Source organism: Periplaneta americana, chromosome 8 (genome assembly GCF_040183065.1).
Source record: "Periplaneta americana isolate PAMFEO1 chromosome 8, P.americana_PAMFEO1_priV1, whole genome shotgun sequence".
NCBI lineage: Eukaryota > Metazoa > Arthropoda > Insecta > Blattodea > Blattidae > Periplaneta > Periplaneta americana.
In genome coordinates, this window is record NC_091124.1 from 166,961,962 (window position 1) to 166,979,749 (window position 17,788).

Sequence of the window (17,788 nt, forward strand, 5' to 3'; positions counted from 1 at the left end):
ATAATATAATATAATATAATATAATATAATATAATATAATATATAATATAATTTAAGTTATTTAAGTTATTTGAAGGGTTCAGAACCATAGTGGCCCAAGCGTCATTTACTGAAAACGTAGAAAACAAGGGTTAAAATTAAGTTATTATCATAATTCAATGGAAACATATAGCAAGTAAAATAAAGTAGGCCTATACACATTAAATCTAAATGATATGTCAGTCTTCATTAAAGTATGGATGCATGTAATAAAAATTAAGAAACATGTTAAAGGAATTGTCATTGCACCAAATGAGTGGTCTCTGGACCAAAATGATCGCATTTTAATTATTTAAATACAATTTAAATTAAGTAACATATTAAACGATTTATTCTTCTATCAAACACGTATGTTTCCTGGATCAAATGTCCTATTTTAATTATGTAATTACTTTATATTTATTTCTAACGGGTGCAGCGGAGCGCACGGGTACGGCTAATATATATATAGATATAGATTATTGATTGCTTAGTTAATGTCTTCAGTCATTGAATGAGATATTGAAGTTGGTAGTAGTAGTAGTAGTAGTAGTAGTAGTAGTAGTAGTAGTAGTAGTAGTAATAATAATAATAATAATAATAATAATAATAATAATAATAATAATAATAATAGTGGAAAATATATTTGAAAAGAAACCGAAACTGTATTGCTAACAATACATATTGTGCTTCGAAACGAATTAAATGTGAGGTCAATGCCTCCAGACATTAGTCCGCTGAAAATGAGAAATGATAATAAATAATATTATCAAATAATTCATTCATATTGTCGCTTTGCGCCCCGTGATCGATACGGCGAAGGGCCCGCGTGAGCTTCTCGAGCGCTGTCGTGCTGTGGGCAGATCGATCTGGCGGCCGCAGCGAGCCGTCCGCGCGCGTTCGTTTAGCCAGTCGGTGTGCGGTCCGCGACGAGTAACGTCACGTTCTGCGAGACAGTCTCAAACGACAGTTTGTGTGCCACTCTGCAGTGACGCGCGTCTCGCGAGACAGTGCTCGTGCGAGTGTCGGTAAGAAAAACAGTTTAAAGAGTAATTTACCGCCCATTTGAATGTGCTATACAAAAACTAGCCCGAACATGAGAAATTGAACCTTTTCTTTTTGTTATACGATTTTCCCGTATGTTAAAATCTTCCATCGTCATTTGATTTGAGAACAATTGCGTCTTAAAAAAAACAGAACTATTGTTCTCTTCTTGGCGCAAGATCCTTTTCAATTATCAAGGTTGGCGGCAACAAATACATTTCATTTCCTCTGAAGGTGAGGGTAAATTTTAAATTATGTGATTAATTATTATGTAACATTTTACTTCTATAATAAACATGTAATGAGTTTTATGTGTATCGTAAACAATTATGTACTATTTTCTGAAACTCAAGCCTAACTGGTATCCATTATTGATATTAAACAGCGCCATATTCTATTCTTGTGCTATGATTGTTCCATCTACCAATTATTTATTGTGGTCAAATTTATTAATTATAGAGTCAGATTAATTACAAATTATCGCTTGTAACGTTCAAGTTACAATATTTTAAAGTGATAACATCAAACTGTAACTAATCATTGGAAGAAGCGTTCTCCACCATGTTTTTGCTGCTTTTTAGATAATTAAGACAATGTTCTTAATCGTTAAATTAGTAATATTTCGGTCATACTCACCTTTAAAAGAACATCGAGTTTCAAATTTTGATTCCAAGTAGGAGTAGTACTTCTCATTTGGACACTGCAAGCATCCAAGATAAAAGAGAAGCCCGAATATACAAATATTTAAAAATAAAAGAAAGTGACATCAAAGGGTCGATTTATTTTAAGATGGAGTAAGCAATCCATAGAAAACATTTTCCTAATGCGGGAGAATAAAAACATTACAATTAAAGAGAGAACTTTCGTCTCCAATATATATAATTACAGGTTTAGAATTTCGATCTTATCTATTGAGGATGGATATTGAAATAAAATATCCTCATGGGGATCGCTGCAGTGGTCTGAAACAAGAAGCAATGTTGAAAAAATTTGAAAATGAACGAAAAATAAAAAAAAATCTTCCAGGCTAGAGTAATCTACAGAAAATACAAGTATCTTATTGATGTATAAGGTTAGGTTGGACAATACATCTTACGTCACATTAGAATCTCTAACTACAGGATAAATTATAGAAGGAATAGGATACTACTATATTTCTGCGTACATCGGTCTTCACTTCTATTGTCTTCAGGAACTATCAATTTCAGCAAGTAAAACAGAATGCACCAGTCTTCGTATGCAAAAAGCAAATGTTTATGCATGATATATGCTTTCCCCCACACCCAATATGATGATAGTTCCAACAATACACAAGTCTGTCAACATGACATACATGGGACAGGGTAATGTTTCGCTAAATTTAGCAGCGTTCGCTTGACTTCATGAATAGAGACAGAACTGAACATCGATGTTATTCTGAGATTAAACAGTTCCTCTTAAATCTGTCACCATCGTCCAGCCATCCAACTCAACAAAAGCCCTGGGGTAATTTTCTATATTTAATTTCTGAAAGAAAAAACTCAGCTGATTATCGTATAGAGGATATATTTTTTTTTATTTTATTCCAGGTTCACTAGAAATAAAATTCTGAGATAATAAATAATGTTCAATTGTTGTCATGAACTAGTTTTTCAATTTAAAAAGTAATTTAAACTAATCTAAACCTTTAAAAATAAATCTCCATCTATAAAATAAAAATATATTTCCAAATTGTATAATGCTTTAGCTAAATTACACCCAGAACTTCTAACATGTAACCCACTAAAATATAACAAGAAAATTAGAAACGTGTTAATGTCTTCAATTTGATTAAATAAATTTATAGCCTATGTGTATGAATTAATCAGCCTATATTATATTTGTATTCTGTAATTTTGGAATTTATATATTTTTTTTTTTATAAATTGTCCTACTTTATTCACGTACGATATTATTCTTCTCTATGTTAATATTGTATTATATAACTTCATTGCCGCTGTTATTTTAATTTTTATTTCCTATTTTATTTTCTATATTCCTCTTATATTAATATAGGCCTATTATATTATATAATTTCACTGTAGCTGTAATTTTAATTTTAGTTCCTATTTTATTTTATTTTGTATATTCTCTTATAAGTCTATTAATAATATATCTGAACCGCGACCGAACACGAGCGCTGCTCATTCGGTCCTCAAATTTTGTTAATATTACTGTATCTCCTTTTTTATATTGATTGCATTATTTTATTTCTATTTCTATAGTTGTAATTATATTCTGTATTGTGTATATTTAAATTTATATAAATAAACAAATAAAATAAAATAAAATGTAAATATTCCACATTAAATTTGCAATGGAATTTCAGTGGTTGAAGAGCATTAAGGGACCAGCCATTATCTCAAATTTTCTGCAATCAGGAAGTCTGATAATAGAGTCTAATGTTACATTTCAGAGAATTGTTAACTATTTCAAATGGATTCTTTAGTGACAGATGAAGATGATTCATAACTTACATTTTAAAATATCCCATTCATAGAAATGATTACTGAAATTTTCAATTTTATCAATAAGCAAACTCTGTTATTTAAGTTGTCATTAGTAGGCAGTATATTTTCATCAGTTATAATGGCGCTTCTGTTCCGAAGATTCCAAAATACTCTTGGCTTGTTATTTTGAGACAGTTATACCTCATCCTAGTATGATATCATGAATCTACAGGTATTTTGCAACACTTTGATTGAATGCTATGGAGTATTACTTCATCGAAATAAGTTTAATTTCAAAATTTATTATATTATTATTATTATTATTATTATTATCATTGTTGTTGTTTTAGCAGTAGCATTACCAATACAAGCCATCGGGTACTCTACAAACAAAATAGTGTGATGCTGAATTGTTCGTAATTAAAATAATATACTTTATGTTTATATTAATAAAAATCACAGGCCATTCCAAATTTTAAAGATATTAAAGTCTTCTGAACATCTTCAGTGTTTACTGGTTTAGTTTTTCCGACGTTGAGCACGCCATGAAAATGAAGCGTTTGTATTTCGTTAGGTTGACAGAGTAATTCGATAGTGTTCGAGTAAATGCGGTTCAGTCATTTTTGTTTAAATTGACCCAGGTGAATACACAAGTTAAATTCTATAAGTGGGTGTGAAAAAAACAAAATAATTCTAGCATTTGATGTGTTTTATTTGTGTAGAAAATTATTTGTAATAAGAGACTTATCTCCATTTACCGAAAAGCATCTCAAAAAGTCGACCACAGAAATGCATGATACAAAAAAAAAAATGTATGGCACTGAAGAAGTAGAGAAAAGCTAAGAATAACAAAGACAGAAGTTGCAAATGGCAGATCGAAGGAAACGGGGTTAATAATATATTAATAAGCAAATGTCCTTGGCACAGTCGAGTCGTTTCCATTTTATTGATTGGGTAATCAACTGCTGATGTTCCTCGGCGTTCAATAGCAGACCATGCGGAAAGCCGGAAGTGATCAGAAAATAAAATATGCGATCATTTTATGATACTACAATGAAATGGCCATAGACGAAATTCAGGCAGCCTCAATACATATCATTAGCCTCACTTTCTAGGAGGCAATATTCTTAATACAGCAGATGCATGTGATTAAATACTTTGTACTTGCTAGTGCTGATTATAGATAAAGAATTTAGATATAAAACCCGTGTTCGAACCAAAATATAAAAATTAAGATCTATAAGGACAGGAGAATGAAATATTTATTTCATATTTTTATCCATTTTGAATCTTGCGTACACTACTTTTAACACTTGAATATAATTAATTAATTAACTAGTGGACTTACACGTGTTAATTAACACGAGTAAGTCCGCTAGTTAATCAATTAATCATATTTTTAATGTTTTACAGGAACTATATAGCATGGCCGTGTTAAGTAGTCATATTAAGATATACTGAATTAGAATTTATATTAAGAAAGTTATCTCTATTCTACTAAATGTGATAAATCTCTGATAAAATTTGAATCGGCAGTTTGAAATCAGTTTCTTCAAACAGAAAATCTGACAGCTTGACAACCTTAGATAACAACCGGATCACAGAGCAATGGTCAGGTTCAGACGAAGATTTAAAATTTTATTATGTAACGAGCATAAGAAATGTTAAGAATGTAACGAAACTCAAATTTCTTTCACAAATTTTGAGTGATTCATTCTTTCTCAAATTGCTGTTAGGCCTAATTTATTACCAAAACAACTAACATGTGGTTCTCTGTTTAGATACAAGAGGGCTCTCGATGTACCTTTTCCGATAGTTTCTGGAAATTCAAAGCTATTTATATTTCCATTTTCAGCAACTGTACTTTAATTACATGAATGCTTATACATAAAATTACATTAAAACTTATTTCATATCCTAATAATTATATTAAAACTTTTTTTTCCACAAGATTTTTTCTCAATGAAACTTCGTCAAGTAGAGAGCAATGTAGGGGTGATGATTTCACGAAACTAGGCATAATATTAATAGAAATTATTAGGATGATAAACGTAAAAAAAAACTTTAATTGCGAAATATTTAGTATCTTAAAACCAAGAGAAAATTATAACATTATCTATTACAAGCTACAATAACAAAATAAATCATGGACGACAATAACTTTTTACAAATAAATATCTATAAAGAAGTGACATTATTTTGTATGCATGTAATATAATGTAATAAAATTAAAATTTCATTAGTTTGTGTGTAAAGAACTTCAAAACATTTCGTAAAATACCAAAAACTATGTAATGCTATTTGCTAAACTCATATCAGAAAAATAAAGCACCTGGCTGATATCTAGAGCAAGTTGAAACTCAAATTCTAATTTATTTAAAAAAATCACTTGGAACAAACACGGATTTCTTAAAGAAGACATCTGCAGTTGAATAAGGGTTTAATTTTGTGCACAGATTAAACAAATGTTTTTTTTATTAATTAAACGGGGTTTTCCGTGTCGTAGCTACGTGGTTAAGGCAGCGTTTCTCAAACTTTTTTAAAGTGGGGACCACTTTTTAAGTCAGAACAATTCCGCGGACCATCTTACTCTTGTTCCCTTCATTTTTATAGTATATTTTAATACCAGTATAGTCTACTTATATTTTAAAATAGAATTCATTAATTATAATACTTTCGTAATTATATTTTTGTGGCCAATCGCAAACAACAAATTCTGTGCATTGTTGATTCATCGCTTGTCTGTTAGCAGTTAGTTGTTTGAAATCCTTCTTATGTGGTACACGCTAGTAGTTTGCCCATGTCTCTGTTAAATAGTGCCCATTATAAATAATGGAAAACCGATTTTGATCCGGATCTTTGAAAAGAAAGGAACATGATGATACGCTTCATTTAGGCAGTGCTAATAGTTCAGAAGCTGTTTGTGAAGAAATATATTATTTATAGTGTCATTAAAGAAATAGGCCTATCTAGTCCTACTATTAGCTATTCAAAGAAAAAATACTTTTGTAAATATGACAAGTTATTTGGAACTTGGATTTACTTGGTGTGGCAATGAGAGCGAACCAAAACCTCGGTGCGTTGTTACGAAGTGCTTTCAAACGAGTGTATGAAACCCGCGAAATTGAAACGGCACTTAGAGACGAAACACGTAAGTGTAAAAACCTGTCGGATTTTAAAATAGACGGAGTCTAAAATTTCTTATATCGTCATATGGAAAAACAAATAAAAAATTAATGCAAAAACATACCCGATTTTCAACAAGTAAAGATGCAATTTGGCACGTTCTATTATTGGTGTACGACGTACAGTACGTGCCCATTTCAATGTGCAGACTGGGTGTCGGGAAAACTATTAAGAAAGTGATCAATACATGAAAAGGTTCGGTACTTTGGTCCTTTGTTATGAATTCGTGTGGTCCCTGGCTGGGTTACAGGCTCGGCGCCAGATATACAGGGAAAAGATGGCGAGAAACGCCATGTTCATAGTGCTTTAAATCCTTCTTTTGTTATCGACAGTAGAGTGGGAAGTGGGTAGACGAGTAGGTTAGAAACTTCATAAAATATTAGTAGGCCTATTGGGAGAAAAAGTGAAAGACAATTGCCATGTGTCATGTCCAAACTTTGAGACTTTTAGCTGTCATGTCATACGCAATTCGTTTGAATTTTATTTTTTCTTCTGTCTTTTTTGAAGGACCACAAGGACAGAACTCGAGGACCACAGGTGGTCCGCGGACCATAGTTTGAGAAACGCTGGTCTAAGGTGTCGTGCCTTGAACTAGAGTCACAAAATAAATCGTGTTCCGTTACTTATGGGGAGAGACATTTTCTCATGAAATTTCGACAGTGTATTGGACGGGTGCCCATCCAGCACCATGATAAATTTTGGAGCTACGATAGGCAGAGAAATACCGTTACGCGAATCGGCTATTATGATTGGGGAAACGTCGTGCTGACCACACGTTACTTTAGTATTTGTTGAATGGTCCTTCACTTCTGGTGAGGCATTTGGACATGAGTCAACAGTGAAGGATCTGATGGTGTATTCAACTGAAAGAAGGAATATGTACATATGCGTTTAGTGATAATGAAAGTGCAAAGTAAATAAGGTAGATAAAGGTGCCTTCCATCCTATTACGAGTAATTTGTATATTGGTAAGGCGTAAGACAAAGGTAGGATGTTTTAAATAAGTGACAAATGACAATATGAGGAAGAAACCCCTCACAAAGGAATATGTAAATCAATTATAATTGTACAGCAGGCGTGGCGAAAATGCCATCGTGCGCCGAGCCACTGTGTAACCTGCAACATGCATAGCACCTATGGAGGGAGGCGGACACCCGAAGGGGAAGTGAAGCAACTGTCTGACTTATTAACGGATTTTCATTTTCCTTACGTCAAGCACTTAAATATAATTTTATACAGTACACGGCTACAAACTAATGTTTAGTACGTGTAACGAAGAAAGAAATGAACAATATCATAACCTAAAATTAACTGTCTTCAGAATGTCTCTGCGACAAAGTTTCAAAATCAGGAATTATGTCACTTACTGCCAGTCGTAGTAGATCACGAAGGTATTTGTCTGTCAGTCGTGATCTAAATTTGGTTTTTACTATTTTGATTGTTGAAAATAATTTTTCACAAACGTAAGTTGTAGCGAACAAAGCTTCAACAGAGCAAGCGAAGAACGAAACTTCGGATATTTATTTTTTGGCAAAGATTTGAAAGTTCAACATTTGTCAAGTCCTTACATCTAGCTTTCATTTGACATCACATAGTAAATCAGTGAGATCAAATTGAAGAGCTAACCGCATTATTCGTACATCTGCTGAAAAAGGGTCGACGTACAGAGATGATGATGATGATGATGATGATGATGATAACAACAACAATAACACTTAACCTTTTAATGTTTCATCAGTAACATGTAGTATAATGCCGTTTTATGCTATTCAACCGTTTTCCGCGTAATACTTGTGAACAAATCATACATTTAATATTCTCATCATATTGACAGCAAAAAAATGCGTCCTCCCATCCTACTTCGAACTTTCGTACATGGTTTCGAGTGAGACATATGCCACTCGCAGGTCAGAGACAAATGCACATGGAACGGAGTTTGACTCCAGTGAGTGAGAAGGTTGGGGTTTGCGAAGGTTAGAAGCAAGCGAAATACACTGCTATCACTGCGAGCCACAATGTCTCGCGAGTCACGTTCTCGCCACGGCTGTATTCAAGTAACCAGGAAATGTAAATCTGTTACAAAATACAGCAGCCTGCTGTATCTTAACAACTTTTAAAGCTATCCATTTGGAATTTTTAAGACGGATTAGGAAAACTCTCATGATTATCCGCTATACATTTTTATATTCTAGTGAAGATACAAAAATTTTAGTGGAGATTGAAAAATCCTTGTGAAAAAAATCTAAAAACATTGATAAATATATATGACAATTTTTCTCATGAACTAGTAGAAGGATTGGAATGAATTTTTCTTTCTACACAGACTACAGATATAATTTAATTCTAGTAACTGGAATAATTTTCCTCAGCAGTTATTTTTGGATATAAAATTAGCATTGGAAAGAGCGTAGTTCAAAATATAATACTGAAGAAAATTGACTTTCGGAGATAACAAATTCCACGTAAAACAAAATAAAAATAAGGCGATCAAACTTATACTACGTTTGAGCTGACTTTGATATCCATGTTGAAACTACAGCAGGAGACACATACACCGGCTATGTAGATCAATATCGCCTCATTTTAAAATTTACAAAGTGGTTTTATTTATTTTTAATGGTTTGGGTTGTGGGATGAGTTTGATTTTCTGTATATTCTAGTTGATACCATGAAATAATTACAAAAATTGAAATAATGTTACATATATTTTGGTGCATCATAGAGTACAGAACATTAATTACTACCTAGTTATTTATAGCGACAAATATCAAATAAAAATATTTTAATATATGGCATAACATATTTAAAACTAATTTTTAACAGAAGAATATAATTTCCAATATGAACCACTAAATCTTGTTGAGTACATGTAATCAAGTGAATTTTACATCTCGACTACATCTACTTCGTGACAATGCAAACAGAACAGGATCTTTGTCATTTGTGGTAGGTTTCGGAAAAATAGCTAGTAATATGGGAAAAGTGTATAGTAGATCCTATGCCTTGAAATGTTACACCATCCAGCCACCCATGGGGAGTACGGTTATAGCAAAAACCTTTACTGCAACAAAACTTTTCACCATGGCACACTCCGTGAGCCGTTTTCTTTTCATCTATTGTATATGTGTAGGGACTTGTATGAAATATATGCCGGAAGTAGTGTACCATCAGCTGAACTACAAACTATTATTACTGTAGCACTTTTGGAATAGTTTGAAATCTCTGCATATTTAGTTCCCCGGCGATATATTCCTTTGAACTTTCCTGGATCGTCTGAAACATTCATGAACACTTTTCTGCTGGTACATCTCTGAGTGTCATTTCTAAATTCTGAAAAAATTCTACTATATTTTCTTAGAATAAGTTTAAGGGAAACTCCCAATCGGCGCATTTTGAAGCAGCAATTGAGCCGTTCAGAGCAAAAGTGGTGTACGTCAAAATTGGGTAATGAGGTTTAAAGTAAAAATTCTGTAAAATACAGCGCAAAGTAGCAGTTAATATGACCTTCTTGCTATCCACTGACTACTGATAGTTTAAATAAATTGAATATTAATTGCTACTTTGCGCTGTATGTTACAGAATGTTTACTTTAACCCTCATTAGCCATTTTTGACTTACACCACTTCTGCTCTGAACGGCTCAATTATTACTGTTGTCTCTTCAGCAGGAGACAACACACATTGACCTCCAGTTTTCTTACCATGTTTTTCCTGAAACTTATTTCTTGTATCGTACGGTATTTTATAATACCACCGTGTCGTGTTTATGGACATTGTGCTGTCTTGTACTTTCTCAATGGCTTGATTCAATTCATGATTGGTATCATTTCTGTGTGGTCTACCTCCAACTTTATTGATATATACGTACTATCAGAAAATAATAAAATAAAAATTGAAGAGTACAAGAGAAAAAACGAACAGTCACAATTCTCATAAGGGTTACGACATCATTTAATTCAGTATATTACTGCAAAATGTATGTGTTTTTCTTATCAAAACAGACAAAGGAAAATTATCACTACGTATACATCATGCTTTCCCACATTTTCATTATGAACAACAATAAATCTTGCAGTAATATACTGAATTAGAAGATGACATCACCCTTAAGAAAATTGTGACTCTGTTCGTTTTTTCTCTGTACCCTTCTTTATTTAAATAAAATGATAGGGAGGAGCGACTTTTATCTCTATCAATGTCGCCATATTGTGGCGATCAATCTGAACCCACAGCATATTTGAAATTATTCCGACTAAATTCAAAATGCTACAAATTTCATTTCTTGGCCAGTAACTGTAGAAGAGATGACATTTCATCCATTATAAAAGACCATGCATTTTGTTCAGTACCGGTACTTACATTTCGGCGTTCAAAGTTTTGAGCAGTAATTTTTAAGCCACAAATCCGGAACCCATTATATCCCACCGTTTGATATATCAAACACGATGCAGCTTATGATGTTTGATTGTTGTACATTTGCATTTCTGTTATTATTGTGATTGTTGGTACACCAATTGGCTTATAAATCATCAACCTCTATATTGGTAACAATGGAAAACTTAAATATTATAATTTGGCAGTCGTTGCGAGTGTTGAAATTCCAGTACCAGTCTGCTTGGAAGATGGATAACACGTAAGTTGGATTTTTATTTTATGAATAGTTGGTTTTGAATGCTCGATTTTAATTAATTATTTTAACGTGTTGGCAAATGTGTACCCTTTCAGTACTATTATAGTTTTTCATAATAATTTGAATAATATGGACTGGAGGACTACGTAAACTTTGATGTTTGATATATCAAACGCTGGGCATTTATGTGAACTTTTATCCATCAAACAGGAAAGATACAGAACGATTGATAAAATGGCTAGATGAGGTGTTAGATGCAGATGAACCTGAAATATGTGCAAGTATACATGCTGCTGACGAAATAGAGGTAGTACTTAACCCTCCTGCTGATGGCGGCGACAGTGATCGGAATGATATTTTTCGTAAATTTGTTACTTAGATCACTGTGGATCTAACGGCCTCAATTAGCCTATGCTACTGTGCATGTTTTCTTAATTTATTTAGGAAATATGAAAACATACAATATTATTCCACATTTTGCCAAGATACTTAATGTACGATATATATATATATATATATATATATATATATATATATATATATATATATATATATACAGGCTGGAAGGTAAGGTAGTACATTAATTGTAGGATGTGATTCCTTAAAATATAACGAATAAAAAAGTCGAATACCATTTTGCTCATTTTTTTAAGAAATAATACTTTTATGCCGACATTTCGAACGCGAATTTTACGAATACTGTTTAAAATACGGTTTAATTTCTTGTATAACAACGAAGAGAACGTTTGTTATGTTCACGTTGCAGCAGTATTTTAATTAGAAAATTCACAGATTTAGAATTAATAGATTGAAGAAACAATGAAAACATTGATTGTCGAGTCACGTACAGAAGGTCTAAAAATCTGGCATCGCTGTCGAGACGGCAGACAGTTTGCCTAGTACTCGCAACAGATCAGCTGTTGTGATGTTTACATTGCATTAGTGTGCAGTTGGACGTACAGTGATACAGTTTAGTTTATTTCAAAACTACGAGATGCCAGAGTTCACAAATCGTGAGTACTTAGACATGATCCAGGCCGCGGAAGAAATTCAGAACAGTGAAGAACTACTGGTCAGAGTTCGTCATAATTGGACTAGAAGATGTGAAAGCTGCACACACGCTGATGGTGGACATTTTGAACAATGCCTGTAAGATGTGAGTGGAATGTGGTTTATACTGTATTTATCACTCTTTATTTCATTATTAACACCCAGAATTAGTGATTCGTAAAACAACGAACTGTAATGTTAATTACATCTTGTTCACAAAGTTACATCAGTTTTATTTTTTCATTAATTGTAACTGAAACTTCAATCCTAAGTGTTTTCACTAATTTGGACATAATTTCCTGATTTTCACGTTATTTCTTGTTTTTGCTGTACGTGTTTCTTGCTTACATTAAAATTATTACGCCATACTTAGTACTGAATTGCTAGTGTATTGCATTGTAAGTTGATAATTCTGTATTCATTGTTGAACTGCGCTCGAACGCGAGCTATTTTGTTCATTCTGGTTATTAATTTACATTTTCTGGCATTAAATTACACAAACTAAGCAAATAACAGTTACGCCCCTATACGGAGTTCACGTAGGTCAGTTTTGCAAGGTACAGGTGAAAGGTACTTGAACTTAACCCACCCCCTTCAAGTCGCTAACCGCATGGGATGTGGGGTACTACTTAAGCGGCGTTGAGACATCTTGCAATTGCCGTCAGCGCTTTCGAAACACTTGTAATTATCTCACTATCCGTAAGTGCTATAATTTGTTTTATTTGACAAAACTTACTCTAAATAATGAGATCTATGGCTCCTGTCAATGTATTACCTTAACTTTCACCCTGTATATTAGACAAGTAAAATAGGATATTCCTTAGGGCTCGTGCGATATTCTAAGTTTACTAATCTGGCAACTCCAGCAATGCGAATCTGCATTAGAGAGTAAGGTAGCTGAAGCCAATAAATTAAATGTGTAATACTTATAATGAGAGTGCTGTTACTTGAGCATGTCTCTTTTCGAACGGTGCCGTACAACACGAAACCTGTTTTCAGGCGTACACCAGTTATTATAAAAAAGAAATATTTTAATTTGCACCCAAATAAAAAAGGTGAGCATTCATTTTATGAATTGCCATTTACAGGTACATGCAAGTAATTTGCGGGTGTAATGTAAAGACAAAAAATGAGACAAATGATCTGTACAGCTTTTTCTGAAAATCCTTAATTTCCTAGTTATGATGTTAAGCTAAACAACACGAGTACATGTAAATACTTTGTGGGTGTAATATAGATGTACCGGGACATAATTTTATTTTTACTAACATTTTTAATATTAACCTGACTATACCTTTGGAGCAACGCCGTTTCCTACCTCCTTCCACGACTGGAGTTCGATGATACTGGCGTAATATACAAACAGATCACTTTACTAGGTATAGGAGGGAAGAAAAGTAGTTCATCCATTTACGTAAACTAGGAAATATCGCGATTTTGAGTTTGATCATTTGCATTAGGTTTTTGTTTAATTAAAATACAGTACAGTATTAACAACATGTGTTTTTCCTCACGAACTGAGCTATTCATTCGGACGTATTCATTATGCAGTGTATATTATACTGTCTATAACACATTAGCGTACGATATAGAGAATGAAGTTAAATTGAAAAATAATCATAATATGGATAATTAAACACATTTTTTAAAATGGTGGCCTTTCATTTCGATACAGCCTTCAGTTCTAATGTGCATATTATCGCACTATAGACTACTGTACCTAATCCCAATTATCAGTTTCGTCCTTCGTACTAGTAACTCATGTTGAAATAATTCTGTACCTACTCTATAAAAGAGTACTTTACGTACTGTAAATTCAATCTTCACTTCTGCCCGATTCGAAAAGATAAAATTACTCAGACATACTACAGTATCTACTGTCCGTGCAAGTGGTTATGTCGTAGGGTCGTAGAAAGGGAGGAAATGATGTGACAGTTAATTACTTAACTATGCCCTTTTATTTAAGTTATTTTAAACAGATGTATAATATTACGTAGACGTCTAATTGCTAACAGAAATTAATGTTCTCAGAAAAGAGCTAAGACAGCCCAGCCACTAGCTGGCGAATAAAAGCTGGTGGGGGAAACCGGGATACGACGTAGGCAAATGGACGACAGTACCTGTACGAAAATTATTCAATATTGAAAGCTCTTTCGTCACTGGAAAACGCGAACATATTTTTGGAACGTACTGTTTACTATGTCCGTAAGGCTACTATGACTGTATGTGTGGTCTTGGATCTGTGTGCAGGACGGTTGAACTTCATTAGTAGAAGGGGCGGGAGAGAAGTACATTCTAAAACTCAGGTACAATAAAAATTGAAGTAAAAATAAAATGATGTCCCTGTAGAAATAAAATTAAAACATCCTTTGACACTTTTTCAGATATTGTTTTATTTCCAAGTTAATGCAACAAAGTGGGGATAACAAATGCAAAAAAAAAAAGACTAAATCATTTCTCCCAGAATTACAGTCGTCTAGTTTCAAGTGCATTAGCTGCTGTTGCACCGTACATGAGGTGCATATCTGCGTACTCACTGCATGAATAAGTCACGGCACTATAACTCCAGTCTACTAACTACAGTACATAATTAAAATTTAAGAGACGTGGTGACGGCAGGAACTACAATAGTGATGCATGTTAGGTTACCTTCGACACGAGCACAACGTAAACGTAAACAAAGCCGTTAGAGTTCTGAACTAACTGTAGTGAGGTGTAGCAATAACAAACATCTGCTATGTTTGAGGACATGACATGACGTAAGGCTTGCACTGCCCTCGTGTTGTATAACATTGCACCATAACCCAGAAATTAACGATTTTCAGAAAAAAAAGTTGTATAGACGATTTAAGTCATATATTAACGTCAACATTAAGGCCACAAAGTATTTACATGTAGCCTATATATGAAACATCCTGTAAAATTCCAAACTCAAAATATATGATATAATTTGTAAATTGTATTGCTACTGTTCAGTAGATTCTATATGCAATCAATTTACGCAAATTTAATAAAATAGCTGTATATGGGTTATAATAATAATAATAATAATAATAATAATAATAATAATAATCATCGTCCATTTTAGGTAATAGTTTAATTCCGTTAAATGTAATAAAGGTAATCTTAGATTACTTTATTTATCCTATCACGATAACCCTTTATTCAGGCACTTTATTTTTGTTACTTTAAGAGAATATTTTCTTTGTGCAGGTATTAGGCCTAGTGGCCTGTTACGGTCTCCGTCCATCTTTTCAGGGGGGTCCCAAAGATCGTCTTCCATGTAGTATATGCCGGAGAATTTGTCTTGGGAGTCTGAAACGGTCCATCCTATTGACATGGTTAAGCCATTTTTGTCTGTAGTGGTTGAGATGTTCATAAATAGGTGTAATTTTCAATTTTTTTGTAATTAGTTCATTTCTTTTATGGTCAAGCAAGCTGTAGCCGGCAGTCCTCCTTAGAAATCTCATTTCCGCAGTTGTTAGGCGTTGAACATCTGAGTTTCGGACAGTCCAGGCCTCACTACCATACATGACGACAGGACTTGCTAGAACTTTATATGCTCTTAACCTGGTATGTATTTGGATTTTCGTGGTTGTGAAAACCTGGTTTATGGTTAATAATAATAATAATAATAATAATAATAATAATAATAATAATAATAATAATAATAATAATATATTATTATTATTATTACTTTCATACTTATGAAAATCAGCCATTTAGAGTGACAAAGATATTAAAATTCATTAGAATTTGGTTTTGTTCTATCCATGCGTAAGAAATAGGTTTATGACAAGGGATTCTGATCCTATAACAATGAGGAGCGTTTAACTAAAGACAGTGTCTATACCTCTCTGGGTAAAGGGGCCTTTAAGACTTTCATCAAATTCTCAAACAGAATTATTGGAAATATGTTTGCATATAATTTACTCAGGAAGATATAGGCCTGGGGACATGAGCAGATCATTAAAATTTTGTCTTCATGTGTGTCGAGTGTGTTGAGGGTGAATATTTTCTCATATATTTTACGCGTACTGTTTGTACTGTAGTTTACTTTCTTGAACTGGCAATTAAAAGACACAAATAAAAAGGCAACTTCAGTTTTCTGAATTAAATATAAGAGGCACTCCTTTTTATACTCAGAATGAAGATACGTGGTTTATTTTATAAACTATAAGGTTTAAACAGACATGAGTAATTAATTTTAAAAAAATGTACAAAAAACAGCAACACATATAATATATTGTAATCAATTACGAAACTCAGCATTTAATTGACATAAACATTAAAATATGTTACTGGTTCAGAATGAAGCTGTCTAGGGAACATCCTCCCTTCTTGATGCTTCGCTTTAAAAATTCACTCACATGTAACAAATTTATCTCTACTCGCAACTGTAATCCCTTACAATACATGGGCAACAGATCATTCCAACTTTGACAAATTTGGAACTAAAGTATAAATATTACGTATAACAATTACAATAATTCCCTGCTGTACACAGGCGGGCATGCAAACAGACGGCCCAATACACTTCATACTGCAACGTCTATATTCGACCGACACAAATAGAAAAAATGAAAGGATCCTATGGAACGGAACTTAGACTTCGGTTGCCATGGAAGTGCTTACGTCATACCCGACAAATTGTTAATGTGAACGAGTTCATTCTTATACACAAGGGGAGCCCGCATACATACAAGCCATACTTGGAAAAGTTCGTTATAATCCATGAGGGGGTTTTCATTATATTGTGTGTATATATAAATATATACATATATGTTATTCAGTTGTGCATTGATATGGACGCGAAACAGAGGCGTGTACAATACATGCATAACTACACAGAGACATCATTTTATTTTTACTAACATTTTTAATATTAACCTGGCTATACCTTTAGAGAAACGGGAACACCGTTTGCTACCCCTTCCACGACTCATGTTCGATGATACTGGAGTAAAACACAAACAAATCATTTTACTAGGTATAGGAGGGTAGAAAAGTAGTTCATCCATTTACGTAAACTAGGAAATATCGCGATTTTGAGATCGATAATTTTCGTTAGGTTTTTGTTTAACCAAAATACAGTACTGTATTAAGAATAAGTGTTTTTACTCACGAACATAGTTATCCATGCGAACGTATTCATTATGCAGTGTATATTATACTGTCTACAGCACATTAGTGTACAATATAGAGAATGAAGTTAAATTGAAAAATAATCATAATATGGCTATTTAAATACATTTTTGAAAATGGTGGCCGTTCATTTCGATACAGGCTTCAGTTCTTTTGTGCATATTATCGCACTATAGACTATTGCATCTATTTCCAATTACTAGTTTCGTTCTTCGTACTAGTAACTCATGTGAAATAATTCTGTACCT

At 33.2% G+C, this 17,788-nt stretch overlaps 1 protein-coding gene across 1 annotated transcript in view; it reads left to right on the forward strand.

Moving 5' to 3' along the window:
• Positions 1 to 944: 944 nt before the first annotated feature.
• The window catches only part of LOC138705220 (arrestin homolog), a 920,135-nt gene continuing 903,291 nt past the window's right edge, over positions 945 to 17,788 (forward strand). Inside the window, exon 1 of the mRNA XM_069834027.1 lies at positions 945 to 1,296. The gene's annotated coding sequence lies outside the window, so the exon portion shown is untranslated. The remainder of the gene's footprint in view (positions 1,297 to 17,788) is intronic.